At 35.2% G+C, this 23,892-nt stretch overlaps 1 long non-coding RNA gene and 1 other non-coding gene across 2 annotated transcripts; one reads left to right on the top strand and one right to left on the bottom strand.

Moving 5' to 3' along the window:
- The first annotated feature begins 1,070 nt into the window (after positions 1-1,070).
- Positions 1,071-1,176, top strand: LOC118486155. Its single transcript, XR_004878011.1, has one exon. It is a non-coding gene; the product is annotated as a small nucleolar RNA R71 (small nucleolar RNA).
- Positions 1,177-12,154: 10,978 nt separating this feature from the next.
- On the bottom strand, positions 12,155-23,089 carry LOC118485513. The gene is made up of 2 exons (XR_004876457.1): positions 22,228-23,089; positions 12,155-12,371 (listed from the first exon to the last, which is right to left on the bottom strand). It is a non-coding gene; the product is annotated as an uncharacterized LOC118485513 (long non-coding RNA).
- Between the last annotated feature and the right edge of the window lie 803 nt (positions 23,090-23,892).

Here is a 23,892-nt window from a genome sequence, read left to right as displayed (position 1 = left end):
AACATTCTTAACCATTCCCCGTGGACGCCTCCAACTTTCATCCGCTAAACTCACCATGGTGTCTGCATCCTGAAGCAGACCAAAATCATACATATCATATAAGTCACCTGGTAGCACACTCATACTCGCCCCATAATCCAATAATGCATGGGGAATTTTTAATTTTCCCACTCGAGTCGGCACAAGTGGTGCTCCATGCTCCTTGTCTGTTTCAACCTCGGCATCCCTTCCTATACCTGCACTCACTTGGCAAGAAGAAGTAAGAAATGTTTCATTAATTTTATTATTAGGAATGATGCTTACCACATTGATATTAATGCTTTTTGTGTTCTTGGGATTTATCACCGTGTCACTTGGTGATTGACCTTTTGCTTTCTTCAATAATGCCACGTCACTTGCATGTTGACCCATTTGAGTGGTCAACGATTGAATAGCTTTGTCACGGATTTCATCTTTTTGCATGCGAACATCATCCATTTGATTTCTTCATTGCATCTCTAGTTGCATTACCTTGAGCATCTCCATGACCTCATTTCCACCAGAAGAACTTTGACCCGAAAACCCACTTTGATTATTGAACGGTTGGCGTGGAGCAAAGTTACCTTGACTTCCTTGAAAATTCGGGCTGGCTTGGTTTGAGGGATTTCCATATCTAAAATTTGGGTGGTTTCTCAAACCGGGGTGATAAGTATTGGAGTTCATGTTGTAATTTCTACCACCCCCTCCTTGCCCTTGCAATGCATTCACCTCCTCATATTGCCCTTCCACTCCTTGGCAATTTTCAGCCGCATGTCCCAACTCATTACAAAGCGCACAAACATCATAAATTTGATTCGAAGTTTGAACATTACCATCATCCACCGCATGCACTTGAGTTCGGGTAATAGCCGGTCGTGCTCTCCTTGATGCTTGAGCTTTTCTTTTCGATGTGACCGCCATTTGCTCCAAAAATTCCCAATCATCATGGCTCGTAATTTGTGCCAAAAGTACCATTTGTGATCGACGTTAAGTCGCGAGCATCTTCAGCACATAACCCCTCATGAAAAGCATTCATCAATTCCCATAGCTCTATCCCATGATGAGGGCAATTCTTGATCATCATGTTAAACCATTCGAATGCTTCATGAAACATCTCACCCGATTGTTGTTGAAAACTTCTCAACCCTTTCCTAGCATCATTTGTCTTTTGAGCGGTATAAAATTCGTCAAAAAAGATTTGTTGCATTTCCGCCCATGTATAGATAGATGCCGAAGGTAAGGTATAATACCACTTTTTCGCCTTGTCTTCTAAGGAAAATTGGAATAGCACCAATTTGACATCATCGGCTAAAAATCCTTGACCCCCAATAGTGTTGCAAATCGAATCATAAGCCTCCAAATGAAAATAAGGCTCCTCTATTGCTAAACACTTATACTTTGGCAAACTTTGTAACGAATTGGTTCGAACTTCAAAAGTCCTTCCTTGATCATTTTGAGGGATAACTACTGGTGAAGGATTATGAGTGATCACCGGTCTAAAATGTGCTTCTATACCTCTTGCATGTTCTCGAAGATGTCTTCTTGGTACACCCAACCGAACTCTTGGACGTATAGGACCCATTGGTCATTGAACTTGCATTCGTGGCGGCCCAAATTGTTGTAGAGGTGGCTGAAATCTCGGCCCCACATGAGGTTGTTGAACTCGTCTTTGCACCGGTGGACCTTGTGGTGGCAATTGTTGAGGTATGATTTGTTGTTGAGGAATCCCACCAACACTTGACATTCTTTGATTTTGACCTTGAACATAGGTATACTCCCCTTGATCTCCATCACCCCCATACATGTATCCTTCTTCATCATATCCCACAAAGTCATCATCAAACTCATCATCAAACCCATCTTGTCTTGCTCCCGAAGTATGTTGAAATTGCACTCTTGGTTGGAATGGAGTAGAATGGATAATAGATGGACCGGTTTGGTATAGGTTAGGTGGTGGTATTTGTGATGATGATGGTTGGTCGGATGTTGGGAAAAACGTTGAATAAGTTGGAACAGCGGATGATGTAGGGTTGTAACTGAAGGAGTATTCAGGTTGTGTGTTCTCAGGTAAGGTAGTGTTGGTTGGTTTCTGGTGTGGTTATAGGAATGGTAGTACTTGGTGATGGTTGTGTTGAAGATGGTATAAAGGGTGGTGTAGGTTCACCCGTAGTGGGTGGTGGTCATGGTGGATTCATGTATCTAATTAGTGTAACTGGTGTAGTAGGTGTTGTTGGTGAACCACTAATTTTATTTTCTCATAGGCAAAATTCTGTTTCTTCTCAAAGTTCGTTCAATTTCTAGATCAAATGCCAATGGTGATAGCTTGTGAGAGCTCCTAGTACGCATGCACCTGTAAATACCTGCACACTAACACACCCAGCGTAAACCAGAAAAATAACAAACCTAAAAAGATCAAAAATAACACATGTTGCGCACTACTCCCCGGCAACGGCGCCAAAATTTGACGTGATGTCGTGGTCACAATCAAATTTAATCCAATTACTACTAATTAGCTAGCGGTAATTTGGTATCGAACATAAGGAGTTTGTGGAATGTATGTTATCTAAGTGTATATCTAAGTTAACTAAAATTAAACTAATTGCAATAAAAATAAATTCAAGAGTTGGTTTGATTGGTTGATTTTTAAAATTAAGATTACTAGTCTAATTGAAAAATGAGAATTTGGGTTGTAAACAATTTAGAGAAAAATGACCATCTTTAGTTTCCGGTTTGCTTCGACATTTATGTTAACATTCCACTAGAAAGAACTACATAGACATGGTTCATGTGCGATTACTTGTTGTGATGAAAGGGAACTAAGTACTCAGATTCCTAGAACGCGAGGTTGTTACCCGATGACCAATTAATCAATACCCAATCCTAATTCTACCCATGATATCTCGATTCCAATAGCACCAAGAACGTATGGTTTCAAATTAGATTAACATAAAAATTAACAATTTACAAACAAGCAATCACACACCAAAACAAACAAATCATAAAGACAAGTTCATTATTCTAGAAATATGAAATCCAATCATAAAGTCTTACGCAAACCTTCAACCAAAGATAGTCACCATAAGTTTAGCCACTCATGACTTGGACAATCATCATCACATACATATCAATGTTCATAAGAATTAAAAACACTAACAAGATGTTTAGAAATTGTTTCAAGTTCTCAAGAACACCCAAATTCGCCTCTAGACTGCCGGTAACCGAATGGGATTGATTAGACATGAAAAGACACCATAAATCCGCATTAAAAGGTGGAAGTTACACATTTACGCATGTCAGCGTCGTAAGCTACGGTGGCCACCGTAGCTTACGGTGGCTTGGAATGGCTTACGGTGGCTTTAAACTGTCATACGGTGATAATTTATGTCAGGGACCACCGTAAGCTACGCCCTCCACCGTAGGCTACGGTGGGCTTCAACATGAAATTTTGTTTTCAGCATAACTTTTTCGTTTGAACTACGTTTTTTCGCCGTTTTCACCCACGTTCTCGTAATTTCATCCTCTATCATGTGATATTCTTAGTTCTTCCATTCCAATATTTTATTTTTTATTGATGCTCCAAATTCCTTCCCTTTTAAGCTCCATTTGTACCTAAAACACAAACAATCGTAGTTACCTAATTCTAGACAATTACATGGATAAATGCGGGGTTAAATTATCATTTATAACACTTAAGGGTTGTCCTATGGATTACCCGTCAGTAGGATAGACATTGTTAGGAAAACTTAAGGTTTTGCTTGTAACGACATCCAAATTACCAGCTACTACGTTGTCAACGACAATTGATGTGCCTTTAAAGGAGAGTGGTTTCTTTTGTAGTGAATCTCAACTTCGGAGAGCATGCATCATCTCAAATGCATGACTTGACAGTTCCCTATAAAAATTTTTGGAAAGACATTTCAAAGGACCAATATCTTCTGCAGGGAGCCTTGTGAAAATTTCGTCAACAATCACTTGAAACCCAATGTATTCCATTTTGTGGTGAACAAATGCGTATTTGAAATCCAAAGAAATTGTAATGATATTGATAAACAAAAAACTTTGAAGATGATTGAGTAGATGGATGAAAGCGGTAATGATGAAAGCAGTTTCCCAATGTATTTTATATACCCAATGAAGGCGTTTATGACTAAATACATCGTCAGACTAACTTACTGTTAAAGAATATGATGACGATGGTTAGGCTTTTAATGAAAAATATTTCAAAAGTGCGTTTCCATGGGAAAAGTATAAAATTAAATATCAAGAAATCCAAAGGACAAATTTTAAACCTTTAAAAAAAAAAACACGTTATCATAATTACAATTAACCTCTTCATTAACCATAAGACGCATTTACCATAAGACAGAAATGAGTGAGTGACATGAATTAATTGCAAGTTACATATCCACAGGCATTTTGAATTTGAAATTACCGGCAATTTCAAAACATCTGCTAAGTTATACGTTTGCCAAAGGAAAGACTTTCAACCTCTGTTGACTTTAAAGGATAGATATGGGCAGAGGTTTTGAGATGAGGCAGACTTTTCCCATAGCAGACCTTTGCTTCTTCAAACTTCCTTCAGACTATGTCTTCATCAGCAGAGGATCACTTGAAACAGATGTTCTCTTTGGGCAGAGTTTACCTCTGACAGACATTTAGAGGAGCAGATGTTGTGTATTTGTAATTGAGAGGAAATTCTTCAAAAAACTGTTGACTTATCAAATAATAAAAAATAATAAAATTTCAAACCTCTGGCATAAAAAAATAATAAAAAAATCTCTTCATTTAAAGACCAGCAATACTCTAGATAGTAAACACATGCTTCTACAACTCAAGCAGACAAAGATGTTGCGAACCTCTGTTAGGCAACAACAAATCTTGGCAACAGTAGCAAGTCAAACAGCCGTTAGATTAGCAGAAGATCACTACTAAACAGATGTTCTTTTTGGGCAGACTTTACCTTTGACAGAGATTGAAAGTAATAGATGTTGAGTATTTGCAATTGAGAGGAGGAAATTCTTTAAAAAGCTCTGTTAGGCAACAACAGATGTTGGCAATAGTAGCAAGTCAAACAGCCGTTAGATCAGCAGATGATGATTTCGAGCAGATGTTCTCTTTTGGCAAACTTTAACTTTGACAGATCTATACAGTAACAGAAATTGATTCTTTGTAATTCTTCAAAAAATTGTTCAAGCACACCTCAACATTAACATAATCTAAATCAAACTCAGAGACAATTTCACATCTACATCAATATCGATCTGCAGTACTCATATGATATTAAAAATTACATAATAATACTTATGCACCTTACATATAGTAAAAATAAAATGCTCCACAAACATTAATAGGATTAAAATTTAATTATGAGATTTAAAGATCAACAATTACATCGAGTACTGGACAACGAAACTTTAAAATCTAACAACAACACCAAGAAATTTAAGAATCTAACAGCCAAAATTAAGTGCTTTTAGCTTCAACTCCCTCGAGTACTGAACCTCTCAATGTATATCTTTGACAATCACCATGAACTCCACGGAAGTTGAAGGCATCACCATTAAAAAATTTAAGAATCTAACAGCCAAAAGTAAGTGCTTTTAGCTTCAACTCCATCGAGTACTGAACCTCTTAATGTATATCTTTGACAATCACCATGAACTCCACGGAAGTTGAAGGCATCACCATCAGGTTTATGGAAACCTGGTCTCTCGTTAACAAACCAAGATGCAGTCCATCAAAACACTTCTTCAGCTCTTGAAGAGTAGCCCTATCCTCATATACTTAATCCTCAACTTGCTTGATAAAGAGCTGCTTTAAATCATCGGAGCCTGCAGAAGTGTATGCATCTTATATGTATACATTCTATACATCATAATTCCAAACTTTAGGCATCTTTTAATACAAAAAAGGCAAGAAAGAACAAACTGAATCTATTTATATATCTTATCAAATAAAATCTTATCTTACAGCAGAAAAAGATCATTTCTTGCGTTTAGTAGGAACCACTGTAGATTTTACATCATCATCATCTGCCCAAGTCATTCATAATCATCATTTAGTCATAACCCAAATTAATTTAACTGTACATTTAATAATATTTTTTTGTATTTAATTTAATACCATCAATAACCCGCAGATGATTGTATGAATTTCAAACAACTTTGATTAGACTGAAATATAAAGCAAGAATTAGAGTAGATCAGTTCAAAATTCAAAATTTAAAAATTACAAAAAAAAACATACTTCCAACGATGTTGGAACAATGATGCTGGAAACAACTATAGAACAATCATCTTCATCATCTGCTCAAATCATTCACAATCATAATTTAGTTATAACTCAAATAAAAAAAAACTACGAAAAATAAAAAAACCAAAACAAACATAATTATATATATGACACTACCATCATCAAGGCAAACCAATATCCCCAAAATTTGTTCTGAAAGTGGGTCAGAGAGAGCTTCGTTTTCTCTTATCATTTGTATCCCAATGACGAGTACTGAGAAGAAGGGATATGAGTGAGAGATACATTGGAAGTGTGGTTTGAAAATAAAAAGCAGAGAACACGAGAGTGTAAATATGGAGAGTTAAATAAGAAAAAAAAAACTTTTATATAAGAAGATGATTTACAGAAGCGAGTGAGTGACATGAATTAATTGCAAATTACATATCCCCAGGCATTATGAATTTGAAATTACCGGCAATTTCAAAACATCTGCTAAGTTATACGTTGCCAAAGGAAAGACTTTAAACCTCTACTGGATTTAAAGGATAGATATGGGCAGAGGTTTTGGGATGACGCAGACTTTTAGATAGATTTTAAAATGATTTTATATATATTAGACTTTATGATGCAGTAATGACATAAGAAAAACATTGTTGGACAGCCTCTCTGGCTGCCACATCAGCTTTTCTTATGTCATTGGGATTTCTCATTTTATAAAAAGTATAGATAGATATACTTGAACAGGGACCATGAGAACTAGGTCATATAAAAAGTTTTTCCAAAAAAAATCTCAAAAATCTTAAAAAAAATCACTTGTTTCCGCAATTTTTTTTAAATGCTGCATACATAAGTTTACATGAGATTTAAAAAAAAATATCGTCGTACCAAAATTTACATCAGCGGGTAAACAAAACTTACATCAGGCAAAACTATCGACTCGACAATTTTTTGTGCTTTTTTACAGACGTGTTTATAATCTTTTAATCTACGTTTGTGCAAGAAATTGTGGCCCAACTCACGCGGAAAGTAGGGGTTCCCATGGTTCTCACAACTCGTGGTGATTCTCATTTAAACCGAAGCCTAGTTGGACATTAGGTATATATATTTACAGATGAAAAAAATAATTTAGTACTCTAAACTAAACCAACAAATACTAATTTAGTACTCTAAATTAAACCAACAAATACTAAATTATACTAAACTAGTGTTTTCCGTCGCGCTTCGCGACGGGAATGATCACTTTTTTCATACACAAAAAGCAGCCAAAATTTGATCTTATTGGTTTAGCATGTCAGAAAACATGAAAACAAACACGGATACCGTTTACACTACCAGTAATTTCACTCAGAAAAATGTATACCAAACTAATTTTTACTAACCACTTATCATACACTACAGATAATTTTTCTTACAAAAATGTATGCAAAATTAACTTTTACAAACCACTTATCGTATTTCTTTACTTTTCTTATATGTTTTCAATTGAAGCATCATGTATTTTTTTATTATCATATATTTTTATTCGGTTTAGCTAACACGTTGTACTTAAATTTTTTCAATAAAACCATTATAGTTTACTTTACAAAAAGCATATAAAAATACAATACAATACAATACAAATTAAATGAATCTGATGGTTTACCTTCAGCAGATTGCTACCTCATTAAAATCAATGTTTTTTTGATGAATTTCAAAAAGTGAATTATATTTAGTTTACCACTTTAGCCTCCTAGCCGTTGGAAGTAATCTTATCAACATTTAACAACGTGCAATAACCGATTTGATCACCAGAGTCTTCACAGGAACGTCCATGGTCACTGGGTTAACTATACTACTAAATCATGGCTCATACTAATCCAATCTAACCGAAAGTGAGACATGCGAACGACAAACCCGAATCGGGTTACCGGAAACTCGCCGGAACCCTAACCGACTTCGCCAAATCTCTGGTGCTGATTGAAGAAAATCCTATGGCGACATACAGTAATCTCCGATGTAGTCTTTTTAAATCAATAATCTCTGGTGTAAACATCTAAGTCGTTTAGATTAGAGCATGTCAAGTGGCGGCAGTTTTGGGGATATGAGGGAATAGGATGGGGTTAATCTGCTCATGGGAACATGTGTCAGGAGTGAGTGAAAACTCCCCAAGTCATGAAGCTATTTTCTAAAAGATTGAAACTTTACTATTGCGCCGACATTTATGAATTTATACATATATACAATATCAAGATTTGAATCTTGATCGTTTCTCCTAGAGAGAAGAGTCTCATAACATATTTATCCAAATATGCTAATTGTATTAATGACTTTTTAACATTTTTTTGGTTAAAATTTTTCTGATTTATAATCTGACTTTTTATTTTTTACCGTCTTATCAAGATATTTATCAACTTGAAGTTTCATATTTAGTAAGATTACGAGTGCTACACCGCGGGTTTTCGGTCAATATCTATTTTGGTTCAGTATAACAACCGAAAGAAATATGCGAAAAGAATAGTGACACATGTTTTACATCGAGTAAAAACCATAAAAATAAATTTAAAAACCATAAAAATAAATTTAAATTGGACCGCGAGACGCGAGGATTTTAAATTACTTGTAAATAGAAACACAAACTCTATCTTAAATATAACTTTAGTGAAAAAGGAACCTGTCACCAAAACACACTAAACATAAAGAAAAGTAAATAAATAAAAATAATAAAGTCCTAGAAAAATAAATCAAGAAAGAAACAAAAAAACCAATAAGATGAAAACACTATTCACACAACTTGCTAATTGTAATTTACGTCAAAACGTAAACCAACTAAAAATACATAAAAATAAGCACGAAAATGTATTATATTTGACTCGACATATTTTCGAAGAAAGTTTACCTTGAAACGTCAACCAACTTTAATTTATACTGGCACGAGTCTCATAGTGTTTTGTTTTGCAGATCGTATTTAGATCATCATCAAGGAAAGATTACAGATTAACCATTCTTGACGAGACCATTTCCATAAGAATAGACCGACGGTTTAGACTTGGTGTTTCTTCAAATTTTTAATCTTCTTTATTTTTATGAGTTCTGATTAAAAGTTTTTTACAGCGACAAAGATTTATGTGATCGAATCGAAATCACAGTTCGCCCATTGATGCTTCTATTTTTTTATATTTGCAATGTGATTTTCATATTGATATAGGTTTTAGCATGTGTTAAATTGCATAACTATATTGATACTTTTTGTCATGGGCGGACCTAAGCCTAGCCCAAGGTGGACGGGCGCACCCTCAGGAAAAAAAATTTTAGTGCTAAGTTCCGTCAAAAATCTCATCCGCACCCCTTGGAATTTTTCGTCCGCACCTCATGGAATTTTCCGTCCGCACCCTTTGGAATTTTTCGTCCGCTCCCCTTAAGTAAAAAGTGTTATCAATTTATATTTTAAAAATATTCTTTAGTGAACTCTTTTATAAAAAATACTACCTAAATTATATTACTTTTAATGCCTAAATAACTAAAATTAAATACCCAATACATTTAACTAGCCCACTACTAAGTCTTAGCCCAATAAACAAACCCAACAAATCAACAATATTTCAAACTAAAATAAAATAAACAAGCCCAAAACCCTTATATATTCTATCCTGCTCTCTTAATCGTCCTTGCACGCCAGCCAGCAGAACATCAACAGCGACAACAGTGAACAGTCAGCAGCCGCATACCACCGTAATCAGTCACCATACCACCGCCGATCAAACACGGGTAAGTTTCTTTGTTATTTTTGATGATTTTTTGTTGATATTGTCCACCTCCAGCAGCCTATTATAGCCGCATACTAACCATAGTAGACATGTGCTTCGTTATGTTTTCATTATGTTATGATGGGTTATATTTTGTTAGTGATGATATTTTGCCTTTTTTTTATAGCCGCATACCACAGTATGCTTGGCTTTGTTTAGTGAAGAACGTTTGGTTTTTTTTATGGTATATATGTTGTTTAGATGATTTTTAGGGTGATTTATATTATGATATTTAGGGCTTGAATAGTTGATAAATTATTTAATATGTTATGGAGCCATGAACTTATAGATCAATTTGTTTGTGATAGCCGATAGGAACAATGAGCAGGGACGTTATGGCACGATTTCTCAAGAGGAAAGTTGATACATCTTCCGGAGTCGTTGATGTGGATACTTGCGTAATCAGATTGGCGATGAGAATTTAAGTGAAGGTTGTATATGTTATATAGAGAAAGACTTGCTTAAGAAAGTAGGTTTAGATGATGTTTTGGATAGATTTCAAAAAATGAAAACCCGTAGGACGACGTTTTAATTATGTTTGTAACAAGGTTTGACGTGTTTTTGATGATTATATAAATTTAGTTCTTTTGTTTTACATGACCCGACTCGACCCGATACGAACCGATTTTTTTATTTATATACCTTGGGGCCTAAAATTTTTAAAAATGTTCCACACCCCCATGGAAAAATTCCTAAGTCCGCCACTGCCCGTACAAAGAAATTACAAGATTCGATCTGTTACCCAATTTTTGGAGCCGGGGGTCTCTCAGGAAGCAGCCTCTCTATTCTGAGGATAGAGGCAAGGTTTGCCTACATCCCACCTCCCCCAGACCCTACGAATAGTTCAGCTATTTGTGGGATTTACTGGGTATGGTTGTTGTTGTTGATCTGTTACCCAACATGCCTAAGCCACACAGTTGCCACCTCTATTAAATAAATAAATAAATAAATAAATACACGCACACAGGAGATACACGGAAGCAAGTTCATGCCGATCATTCAAGAAATGTAGAGAAAGTGTTTTCTTGTATGCTTGAAATAACAGAACATCCAGCAACAGCTCTGGCATCATTATTGCTCCTCAAGGAAAACTGTCTTTTAGGGAGGCTTTATCTAGGAATCTTTTCTATAGGGTTTTGACTTTCTCTCCGTTAGGGGGATGGGGCGCCCCGTTATGTGCCATGGATCACGCGTGGAAGGAAAACGAACACCGCCGCCGCCCTCTTTTTTAACGCGTGATATGTTAAACGCGTGGTGTCTGTCACGTGTTAAAAATTCAAAAAATCGAACGTTGGACCAAGATTTGACCGTTAAAATAATTATTATATATACACACACAATGTAAATTTTGTAAATTACAAGACATTCTTTCAATCCAAACATTCTTTCAATTCAAACACAAAAAATACAAACTTTAAGTTCAAAAAAATTCAATTCAAAGATGGATGGTTCAAGCAAACGAGGTTCGGGTTCGAAGAAATAGTAAGGTTGGGAGATGCCGTAGATTTTTTAGGTTTTTTTAATTTGCAATGTTTAGTTTTTTTTTAGTTTGTAATTTAGGATTTATTTAAATGAAATTTATAATTTTATTGTTAATTTATAATTTAAAAACAAAAAAAAAGAGGTTGTGAGTAATGGAATTCAATCACTAGTGATGGTCATTTCCACTAAAATCCATCACTAGTGATGGAATAATGTTGGATGACATAGCAGAACATGATTGTATGTTGTGAGTGATGGAATTCCATCACCAGTGGATCGCCCCTACCCCCTTATAGTAATGAAGTCATCGCTTAATGTTGCGTTTCGAGTTTCTTTCCGTCATAGTAATGAGGTCATCGTTCAGCATGTACTTATGATCTATGACCCTAACCCCTTGTGAATTATGTAGACATGGAGGTGGGTGCCATTTGGAATTATTCATTTTGTGATGACCCTGCACCGAACTATCGTAGCTACTACTGTTTTAATTACATTAACGGATCTGAATAACATATTCACGTAAATTTGCTATAGATTTAGTTACACCTGTAGTTTGTAGAAAGTAACATTCTATGGTATTAACTTTTTAATTTGTAACTAACTAGGGTACTAACACTAATTTTAACTGAATTCAAAGGTAATTACGTCCGTTTGTATTTTCCACTTATCAAAAACTAATCAATGTTATAAAAGAAGACGATTTGAATACAGATGTGTTATGTGTATATTTTGCTTCCCCACTTCCTCAGTTATACCCTTCATGATCATCCAGGAATGTCTGTTTTGAGTAAGGTCTTGTATGGATCCTTGCATGTGAAAGATTTTGAGTGTCAAAGGGACTTTCTCGAACTGCATGTCCTATTCTAGAACTTATCAGACTTTAGTTACAAAAAAAAAAAAAAAAAAAAAAAAAAAAAAAAAACAAAAAACATATTTTTTAACAGCAAACAACTTCATTCAGCATCACCAAAGAGTTACACGACAAATGGTTCCAGCAAGCTGCTAGCATCTATATGCCAGAACCCAAAATACACCTATACCAAATCAAGAAAACATTACAATAAAAAAAACAATTAACATTTTTTCTCCTTTTTGTTATTTTTTATCTCATTTGTTATACATCTTTTAGAACTAATTACAGTTTTTAATTACATGATACAAAAATAATAGAGCGTAAGAAACTCAAAGAGAGAAGAAATTCCAAACCAAGCTAACCACTGACTGTTAGCCTTTCTGTTATTATAACTGCCAAACTCAACTAACTGAATACAATCATTTACAATACAACCCTATACTATTATTGTTTACAAAAGACCCCCCCTGAACTATTAACTACACATATCAATACCCCTCCCTTCAATCAAACCTTGTCCTCAAGGTTATCACTAACCAAACCACTGTTAACCCACAACTACTGATAGTTCTTAACTACTGGTAGACTCAGCCACTGTTAAGACACCACCACTGATACTTACAACTACTGACAGACCTCTCCCACTTCTAAGATACAACCCCTGACATGTACAACCACTGACAAGCCACAACCCCTGCTAGAACTGGAAATCAGGGAACCGCAATTGTAAATCATGTCTATTCTCCCACGTAGCCTCCACTATTGACAATCCCTCCCACTGTACTAACACCTGATGTACCCCTTTCCTTCCTTTCCTTATCAAACGATGATCCAATACTTTGGCTGGTTGATATAAGAACCTAGCTATTGTTGGGATCGAAACAACAGTGGTTGGTGGACCATTAGCCTGTTTGAGCAGAGATACATGGAAGACTGGGCACAATTGTGATTCTTGAGGCAAATCCAACTGGTAAGCAACTTCTCCAACTCTTTTTATGATCAAATAAGGTCCATAATACTTTGGAGAGAATTTATTAAATGTTGCCATCCGTAAAGACGTCTGAACATAAGGTCTGAGTTTCAAATATACCCAATCTCCTTCTTTAAACATTCGATCACCTCTATGCTTATTAGCATGTTGCTTTAATCTGTTTTGAGCCATTAACAGTTTAGACCTCAATACTGATATAGCTTCTTCTCTAGAGCACATCTCCTCATCCAAACTTGCAACTTTAGTATCCCTATGTATATAAGGTACATGCAAAGGAGGAGCAAACCCGTATAAAGCCTGAAATGGAGTGGTTTTTATAGAAGTGTGGTAGTTGGTGTTGTACCACCATTCTGCCAAAGACAACCAATGAGCCCAAGACTTTCCATAGTGTAGAATCATACACCGAAGATAAGTTTCCAAACACCTATTTACCACCTCTGTCTGACCATCTGTTTGTGGATGGTATGCAATTGACATAGCCAATTCAATGCCTTGCAGTCTTGTAAACTCCTGCCAAAAAGTACTCAAAAAAACTGCATCTCTGTCTGATACTATAGTTGTAGGCCATCCATGCAATTTATAGACATGATCAATAAAGCACTGAGCCACAGAGCTTGCAGAAATAGGATGGGTTAGGCCCATAAAATGAGCATACTTAGTAAGCCTATCTACCACCACAAAAGTTACATTTTTACCCTTTGACAAAGGTAGGCCAGTAATGAAATCCATACTTATGTCTGAAAACACACAAGTGGGAATAGGCAATGGCTGAATCAATCCAGGAGAAGCCACAGTCTCATATTTGGCTTGTTGGAACACATGACATTGCCTTATAAACCCTCTCACATCTTTAGACTGGCCCCTCCAATAAAATACCCTTTCAACTTCTGACAAGTGGCTTGAACCCCTGAATGACCTCCTACAGTTGACCCATGACACCATTGTAACAGTTCTTTTCTCAATTGAGCATCATTTCCAACTACTAACTTCCCTTTTCTTTTTAACAAATCTGCCTCCCAAGAGAACTGACCCACAACCACTGCCCTCTTCAACTGCTGAATCAGTGTTTGCACATTAACATCTGTTTCCCATGAAGCTTTTATTTTTTACAGTAATAAAGGATCAAAAGATGATACTACCAAAGTAAAAAGAGAAGAGCTTTGTAATCTTGAAAGAGCATCAGCCACTACATTTTCAACCCCCTTTTTGTATTGTATCTCAAAATCATAATTCATTAATTTCACCATCCAAGAGTGCTGTAGAGGTGTAGTAATCTTTTGATCCAACAGATGTTTCAAACTCTTAATCAGTTTTTATGATAAAATGACCAGTGATCAAATAATAATGCCACTGTTTAACTGCTAACAGAATTTCTAACAATTCTTTATCATAAACTGACCAAGTTTGTTGCTTTGGAGACAAAGCCTTGCTGATGAATGCTAAAGGATGGTTGTTTTGCATGAGAACGGCGCCAATACCCAAGGAAGATGCATCTGTCTCCACTATAAACTGCTGAGATAGATTAGGCAATGCCAATACAGGTGCTGAACTTAATGCTTGTTTAAGTTGGATAAAAGAGTGATGAGCACTTTAATTCCATCTGAACCCATCTTGTTTGAGCAATTCAGTTAAAGGTTTAGCTATAACTCCATACCCCTTGATGAACTTCCTATAATAACCAGATAAGCCCAAAAACCCTCTCAATTGTTTCACATTTTCAGGCTCAGGCCACTGAACTACTGCCTCAATCTTTGAAGGATCAGTTGATACCCCCTCCTTGGTGATTACATGTCCCAAGTATTCTACCTTCTGCCCCCCAAACATGCACATAGACTTCTTAGCATACTGACCTTGCCTCAAAGTTTCCAAGACCTGCTGTAAGTGATTTAAGTGTTGTTTCAAACCACTGCTGTAAACTAGAATATCATCAAAGAACACTAAGACAAACATCCTCAAGAACTCCTTAAAAGTGCAGTTCATCAATGCTTGAAAAGTAGCTGGAGCATTTGTAAGGCCAAAGGGCATGACCAAAAATTCAAACAACCCTTGATGTGTTCTGAAAGCTGTTTTGTGTATGTCAGGCTCATGCATTCTTATCTGATGGTAACCTGATCTGAGGTCCAATTTAGAAAACACAGTAGCTCCCCCCAACTCTTCCAACAATTCATCAATTAGAGGAATAGGAAATCTATTTTTTACTGTTGCTTCATTGAGTTGCCTGTAATCCACGCACATCTTCTAGGATCCATCTTTTTTCTTGACCAATACAATAGGAGCTGCAAAAGAACTTTGGCTACTTCTTATTACTCCTGTTTCTAGTAATTCTTGAGTCATCTTTTCAATCACATCCTTTTGCACAGACTGATATCTATAAGACCTCAAATTGATTGGTTTGTTTTCATTATTCAAATTTATCTTATGATCATACTGCCTTCTAGGAGGTAATGCATTTGGAACTTGAAACACATCATTATATTCTTCCAATAATGCTTGTAATTCTTTGCTGAACACTGGATCCAATACTATAGACCTAAACACCTCCTACACTTCAGTCTGTAACAACTGTAGACCAAATATCTGTGATTGAACTACCCCTGCACCCTGGGTTACCAATCAGTTGATACCCCCTCCTTGGTGATTACATGTCCCAAGTATTCTACCTTCTTCCCCCAAACATGCACATAGACTTCTTAGCATATTGACCTTGCCTCAAAGTTTCCAAGACCTGCTGTAAGTGATTTAAGTGCTGTTTCAAACCACTGCTGTAAACTAGAATATCATCAAAGAATACTAAGACAAACTTCCTCAAGAACTCCTTAAAAGTGCAGTTCATCAATGCTTGAAAAGTAGCTGGAGCATTTGTAAGGCCAAAGGGCATGACCAAAAATTCAAACAACCCTTGATGTGTTTTGAAAGTTGTTTTGTGTATGTCAGGCTCATGCATTCTTATCTGATGGTAACCTGATCTGAGGTCCAATTTAGAAAACACAGTAGCTCCCCCCAACTCTTCCAACAATTCATCAATTAGAGGAATAGGAAATCTATTTTTTACTGTTGCTTCATTGAGTTGCCTGTAATCCACGCGCATCTTCTAGGATCCATCTTTTTTTCTTGACCAACACAACAGGAGCTGCAAAAGAACTTTGGCTACTTCTTATTACTCCTGTTTCTAGTAATTCTTGAGTCATCTTTTCAATCACATCCTTTTGCACAGACTGATATCTATAAGACCTCAAATTGATTGGTTTGTTTTCATTATTCAAATTTATCTTATGATCATACTGCCTTCTAGGAGGTAATGCATTTGGAACTTGAAACACATCATTATATTCTTCCAATAATGCTTGTAATTCTTTGCTGAACACTGGATCCAATACTATAGACCCAAACACCTCCTACACTTCAGTCTGTAACAACTGTAGACCAAACATCTGTGATTGAACTACCCCTGCACCCTGGGTTACCAACATATGCATCTTCTCAGCAGAACATAAACTCATACCATTTGTTTCAATACCCTTCAATGTATAAGTTTTACCTTCCACTTTAAGCTGCATAGTCATATTAGCAAAGTTCCAATTAATATTCCCTAACGTAGCCAGCCACTGCACTCCTAAAACCATGTCATAATTTTCCAGGTGCAATACCAACACTTCTGCATTAAACCACACCCCTTGCATCATCCATTTAAAGTGACTACACTTTTGCCCACACTCCAATTGATTACCATTAGCAACAGTAACCTTCATAGGCTTCACAGGTTGTAAAGGGCATTGCAGCTTACTAATTACCTTTGTATCAACGAAATTATGAGTGGAACCAGAGTCCACTAAAATATTCAGCCTTCTAGTGCCCACTGGCCGATTAATCTTCATAGCTGAATAAGAGGGTATGCCTGTGATTGCATGTATAGAGATATGAGGTTCTGCTTCCACCAACTGTTCCTCATCCACTGTAACTTGTTCCTGCTCTGTCACCTCTTCCTCATCAACCAACTCCAAATTGTACAACTGCTTGTTCCTACAATTATGAGCAGGAGTGAACTTTTCCTTACACCAAAAACACTCTCCCTTTTCTCTCTTCTCAGCAATTTCTTTAGTGGTCAGTCTTCTTGTGGTTTTAACAGGTTGAGCATTCAAAGGTGTTGGTAATAGGGGTGGTGTATTGGCATTCATAGTAGGAGGTGGCTTCAATCCAGTATTATTAAACTTATGAGCATTATAGGAGTTATAAGCATGTTTCTTTTGAACACCAATTCCAAACAGTGTATTATACACAATCTCCTGCTGTTTGGTTACTGCATAAGCTTCCCTCAATGTCTTTGGCTTAAAAGCCTTTACTAGACATCTTATTTCTGATTTTAACCCGCCCACAAATAGACTGGCGGCATACTCTTGACAAACCACTACCCTATTCAAATAAGAATCAAAAGAATCGCAGAAGTGAACCTGTTTGATGAAGATTTTTAAGTTTTTCCATAGCATCCTCCATTAGGGTCACTGAAAATCTTGAAATGGCTGATCTACTATATTCATCCCAGCCCACATCATCAATACTCCTTCCACTACTCCTCAAAAACCCTTGATGCCATTGCAAAGCTTTCCCTTCCAAATTGATCACTGCCAATCTAACCTTTGTTTCTTCTGGAGTCTTATCCATTTCAAAGAAATGATTGCACTTATACACCCATCCTTCTACATCCTCACCCCCAAATTTGGGAAAATCAATTCTTCCTAATCTTGGCAGTTTTTTATCATGATTTCCATTTTGAACCAGTGATCCTTTGTCACCATTCTCAATTGTAGACAGTTTAGCAACAAATCTTGATTTGGACTGTTTTAGCAGCAAATCTTGATTTTGGACTGATCTAGCAATTTGTGTAAAACCTCATGGACGATGTAACAACTCTCATTAAAATTTATAATTAGAATGATAATTGGTCAATAAGGAAACCCTAATTGAGACACCCAAGTAATTCCGCACTAACCCTGAAATTTCCGGAACAAACGGAATCAGGATCAGGGCCCCTAAAACTCAAGGGGGCTAAACCCTATTTGATAATTATCTTTGAAAACTCGTTGTTATACTGAATTTCGATTTCAATGTTGAGTCATCAAACCTAAACCACTGAGAAGGCTAGTCTACAAGCTAAAACGCACCCTTTACGGACCGTAAAGGTTAATCCTTACGGACCGTAAACCAACCGACTCCCTTACGGACCGCAAGGGTCCATGCATACGGTCCATATGCGAGTCGAATTTTGGGCTATAAATAGCCGACCTTGGCAGTCGACTATTAATGTTAAAACGTCGATCAGAAACCTTCTGTACGTCGTTATTAGGCCGAATTACTATAAATTAAACACACACTACACACGAGGTGCTGCCACGGAACAGGGTAATTACTCGATCGCTATTACGATTCATTTTCCAGGATCAATATATCCAAAGAATGTCTAAGTGCCGCCCACATTGGGTTATACTTTGTCGTTTGTCGATAATTCGATAAATGAGTTGAAGTATTATACTTTGTCGTTTGTCGTTAATTCGATAAATGAGTTGAAGTATTGCACTTTGTCATTCATTGTGAGAATTTGATCTCGTGAGTTATCGTAACTGCTGTATTGATCACTAACCCTGTTTTGTGTGCATTATTGTTGAAATTAGGTTAACAGGGCTAAAATCATATTCTGTCAGTACTAAAACTGCAATGTGAGTTATTCTTCTTTTATAAACTCTTTTCTCACAGTTTGTGAGTTGTTAACTGTTTACAATACTCCAAATTATTTTCAGAATTATAACTTACAGTGATTAAGTTTATGTAATCACCAAATTACAGCCGGTATGTGGGGTATTGTGCACATTACTTGATAATCGTCACCATTGGGGCAGCCATTGGGTGATATGACCATAATCACAGACACCATTGTACAGGTGGGCCAATGGGTCGAGTGGTAAAGTACTGTGGGTAGATTGGTTGATATCAGAAACATTGTAAAAGATCTTAACACTGTGAATTATAACAAATGTGTCATTTTCCAGTAACTAGAATAATTCACTCAGTATTTCCCCGCTGACCAAATCTTTTTCAAACATGTTTCAGGTGATCTGCTGTAATTCAGGAAAAATGCAGGGGGGAAGCATTTCAAGCTTAAGATAGTGGCTCAATATCAAATAAAGAAATATGTTTTATCAATAAAATCTTGTTATTATAAATTATCGGGGTTTTATCCCGAATTGTGAAATAAAATAATCGGGAAAAATTTTAACTTAGCCGATCCTGTAAATAAAATTTCCACTGCTACACTCACAATAAATAAAGTACCGCAGGGTTTCTGTCCCGCGGCTCCTGAAACGGGTCAAATCGGGTCGGGGGCCGTGACAGACGAATTTAGCAATTTTCTAAAAAAAAGTGATTATTTAACTGTTTTTGATATTTAATTTGATATTAATAGACCATTAATGAATTTCAATAAAAAAAGTTCTAGTAATTTCCTCAAATATAATAAGTGATTTTTTTATTTGTTAGTTATTTTTTTCCATGTAATTGTATTATCGTTATGTCATCTTAAACTTTAATTATGATACATATAATGCATTTCAAATTTATTAAGTTTTTTTTTGGTAATTAATATGATATTAATACACCATAATGAAATTTTAACAAAAAAGACTATTCATTTTTTCAACATCATAAGAATTTTTTTTTAACGGCCAACAAATCAATCCCGAGCACTCTCGGTGCACCCACTGGACAAGCGGAGTACTCCGAGGGTAACCCGAGTCATCCACCACCAATTCCGGGGAAAACCCGGTAACCCACCCGCCCGTAGGCACGACGGTAAAATTACCGGTAAATACATTTTTTTCTTAAATATCGTGGTCTAGTGTGAAAAGAAAAAGCTAAGAAACCAAATTAAATTTCTTATTATGTTGCCAATGACCTCTAGCTCAAGTGGTAGGAGGACTTGAGCTATTATTTGAAGACTCATGTTCAATTCTCAGTTGGTGCAAAAAAGGAGTGAGGCACTGGTGAGCAGTGATAGGAGACCAAGAGAAACCTGGGTTCGATCTTTGAGCCAAACAGGTTTTACCGGTAATTTTACCGTCGTGCTTACGAGCGGGTGGGTTCTTGGGTTTTCCCCGGAATTGTTGGTGGATGACTCGGGTTACCCTCGGAGTAGAGGTCATTGGCAACATCATAAGAAATTTAATTTGGTTTCTTAGCTTTTTCTTTTCACACAAAACCACGATATTTAAGAAAAAAATGTATTTACTGGTAATTTTACCGTCGTGCCTACGGACAAGTGGGTTACCGAGTTTTCCCCGGAATTGATGGTGGATGACTCGGGTTCGATCCTTAATCCAAACGGGTTTTCCCCGGTAATCTTATGATGTTGAAAAAATGAATAGTTTTTTTTTTGTTAAAATTCCATTATGGTGTATTAATATCATATTAATTACCAAAAGAAACTTAATAAATTCGAAATGCATTATATGTATCATAATTAAAGTTTAAGATGACATCACTTATTATATTTGAAGAAATTACTAGAAACTTTTTTTTATTGAAATTCATTAATGGTGTATTAATATCAAATTAAATATCAAAAACAGTTAAAAAAATCACTTTTTTTTTGAGAAAATTGCTAAATTCGTCCCTGAGATTTTACACAAATTGCTAGATTAGTCCAAAATCAAGATTTGCTGCTAAAACAGTCCAAATCAAGATTTGTTGTTAAAACAGTCCAACTGCTATATTTAACGGCGTCTGTTTTTTAGACTGTATTAGCAAAACAAATCTTGATTTTGGACTGTTTTAGCAGCAAATCTTGATTTTGGACTGATCTAGCAATTTGTATAAAACCTCATGGATGAATTTAGCAATTTTCTCAATTTTATTGGAATGAATTTTTATAAAGAAAATCTCAATTCAAATTTCATTTGCAAATATATATCAGATAGACATTCATACCTTGGAATCTTATACTATTCTTATTTAATTTAATAAACCTAATATGTAAACACATATGTTATATCATCATTCACGATACAATAAAAAGACATCAAGACAAGCATGCCCACTAGATCCCTTAAATAAAAAAAATTATTGATAGAGATAAAAATAAGCTGATAAAAAAACTTTGTTTTTTTCTAAATAACTGTGATAAAACAGAAAGATAATAAATCAATTAACTTAATAAGTATGATATAAAAGCAAGATAATAAATCAATTAAGTTAAAGATAAAAATATATTCCACCCTTTATTAATTATCACATCTAAAATTAAATAACTGATAACGAAATTTAAAATTTTCTAACCTTAACTAACGAGAAGCAGGGTGATAAGTATATTATGCCAATAAGCAACTTAGCTGAATCAAAAATTGGGGCATCGTTATACTATCTTATACTGTGTAAAAGTAACATGAGAAGAAATATATTAAAAGTCAATCTAGAAAACTTAAAAAAATAAAACAAAATTTGTAAAATGTATACCAAAACTTGATACTTTGAATGCTTATCACAAATACTCGAAATTAAAATTCGTAAATGTATTATGGATGAGTCCAATCAGGCCCATAGAAAAATTAGGTAAAACAAAGCTTGACAAATTCAATTGTAAGATAAGATTAAATCAAAAGTTATGATATTGTCTTATTGTCCGGTTTTTTTTAGCCGATTAAATTTAAGTTATTAACTACCTAAAATTTCCGGTGAAGTCACGGATGTATAAAAAAGCAAAAAGAATTATGTTTAACTGGATATGCAAGTTACTGATGCTCTTTTGTACCCATGTAAATTTCATCAATTTCGTTTAGCATACTTGTACGTAACGTATGTAGTTAGAAAGGATCAGAAATTATTACCTTCAATGCCAAGTAAAAAGAAACATTCATCGTGATCTTCCATTGAAGGCATTGTGATCTTGGTGTCAACTCTATTGCACATCAACAACTCTGTCATGTCATGTCATCTAATGGTACGGTTTTAACGGAACTCAATTACTTTTGAGGATTCAAATAGAAACTTCCATTAAAGGCACCGTGATCGCCTTCAAATGTTGAATAACCCACTGTGAAGTTTTGCCAGATTGTTGCTATGTCACATGGAGTCCTATTTTAAATTCATCTCCATGGCCCTTATGAAAAATAATGTAAACTTCCATTAACGGCACTGTGATCGTCTTCAAATGTTGAATAAATAACCCACTGTGAAGTTTTGTTAGGTTGTTGCTATATCACACATAGTCTTTGTTTTTTTTCATAGCACATGGAGTATTTATTTTGTCCATATGTCACATGGAGTTCTTTTTTAAATTCATCTACATGGCCTTAAGAAAAATAATGTGCCGAATTTTAACGTTTCTGAGCAATAAACTCATCTACATGGCCCTTATGAAAAATAATGTGCTGAATTTTAACGCAATAAGATGATTAAAATAAATAACATTAAAATGTATACAACATACACAGAAACAATACACGATTTCGGTGGTTCATAAAGCTACTTCCGTTAACAGAACAGGCCCCACCAAAATTTTTATAAGTATAGAGGTCGGCCTCACCAATTATAATAGAGCAGTAAAAATAAAGAGAGGAGAGCGAAGAATGAGCATAACATCATCGGAAAAGAAAAAAATTCCGATAGCAGGGCATAGACGTTTACAAAGGAGGAAGATTTAGTGTGAAGAAGATGGTGGTTATTTGGGTTATTTAGGCTACAACCATTGGTGATCAAAAGCTTGGTTGGTTGGCCAAAAAGTAAAAAAAAAAAAAAAATCAATTAAATCTAAGGCCTAGGTTGTGGGTGCAACTTTGGTTGAGGATTTTTTTTAATATTTTGAAAATGGCACATGTTGGCTAGTGAATGATTACTTTTATTATTATGTTTTCTATTTTTGTTTTATAAAAATTAGTTTTACCTAAAATATGATCTTCTTTAATAACTTTTTAGTATTTAATTATTAAAAAAATCTGAAAACACAGTGTTGTTTAACTTTTTTTTGTGAACATACCGATATAAATTTTCTCAAAAACTGAGTTCCTTCAAAAAAAATATATTTTTAATTATTTTTTTTTATAAAAAATGCATTATCTTTGTTATTTTAACTATGTTTGATGAATGTATGTGTTTTTTTATTAAAAGATTTCTTATATTATTGTTATTTATATTGCTTTTAAAACAATCGGTTTCAAATGAAAATAAATTGTAATTATTTTTAACACATATTTGGATAAATAATAAGCATAATATATATATATATATATATATATATATATATATATATATATATATATATATGTAATAAAAAATATTTTAAAGGTTGGGTTGTGAATGTGAGTAGAAGGTTGAGGTAGGTTAGGTTGTGTAGTAGAAGAGAAAGAAATTAGATTTTTATTAAAGGCTAGGTTGGAAAAGGTTGTGATGGATACATCCTTACTAAAAAGAGAAGACAACTGTTGGGTCTTAATATTTTTTCCTTAACTGGGGTGGAAGCCTGTATCTAACTTGTAGTTTTGAATATTTTTATT

This window comes from Helianthus annuus, chromosome 13 (genome assembly GCF_002127325.2).
Source record: "Helianthus annuus cultivar XRQ/B chromosome 13, HanXRQr2.0-SUNRISE, whole genome shotgun sequence".
Classification (NCBI taxonomy): domain Eukaryota; kingdom Viridiplantae; phylum Streptophyta; class Magnoliopsida; order Asterales; family Asteraceae; genus Helianthus; species Helianthus annuus.
Note: the sequence above shows the minus strand (reverse complement) of the source record. Positions and strands in the feature narration are given on the sequence as shown.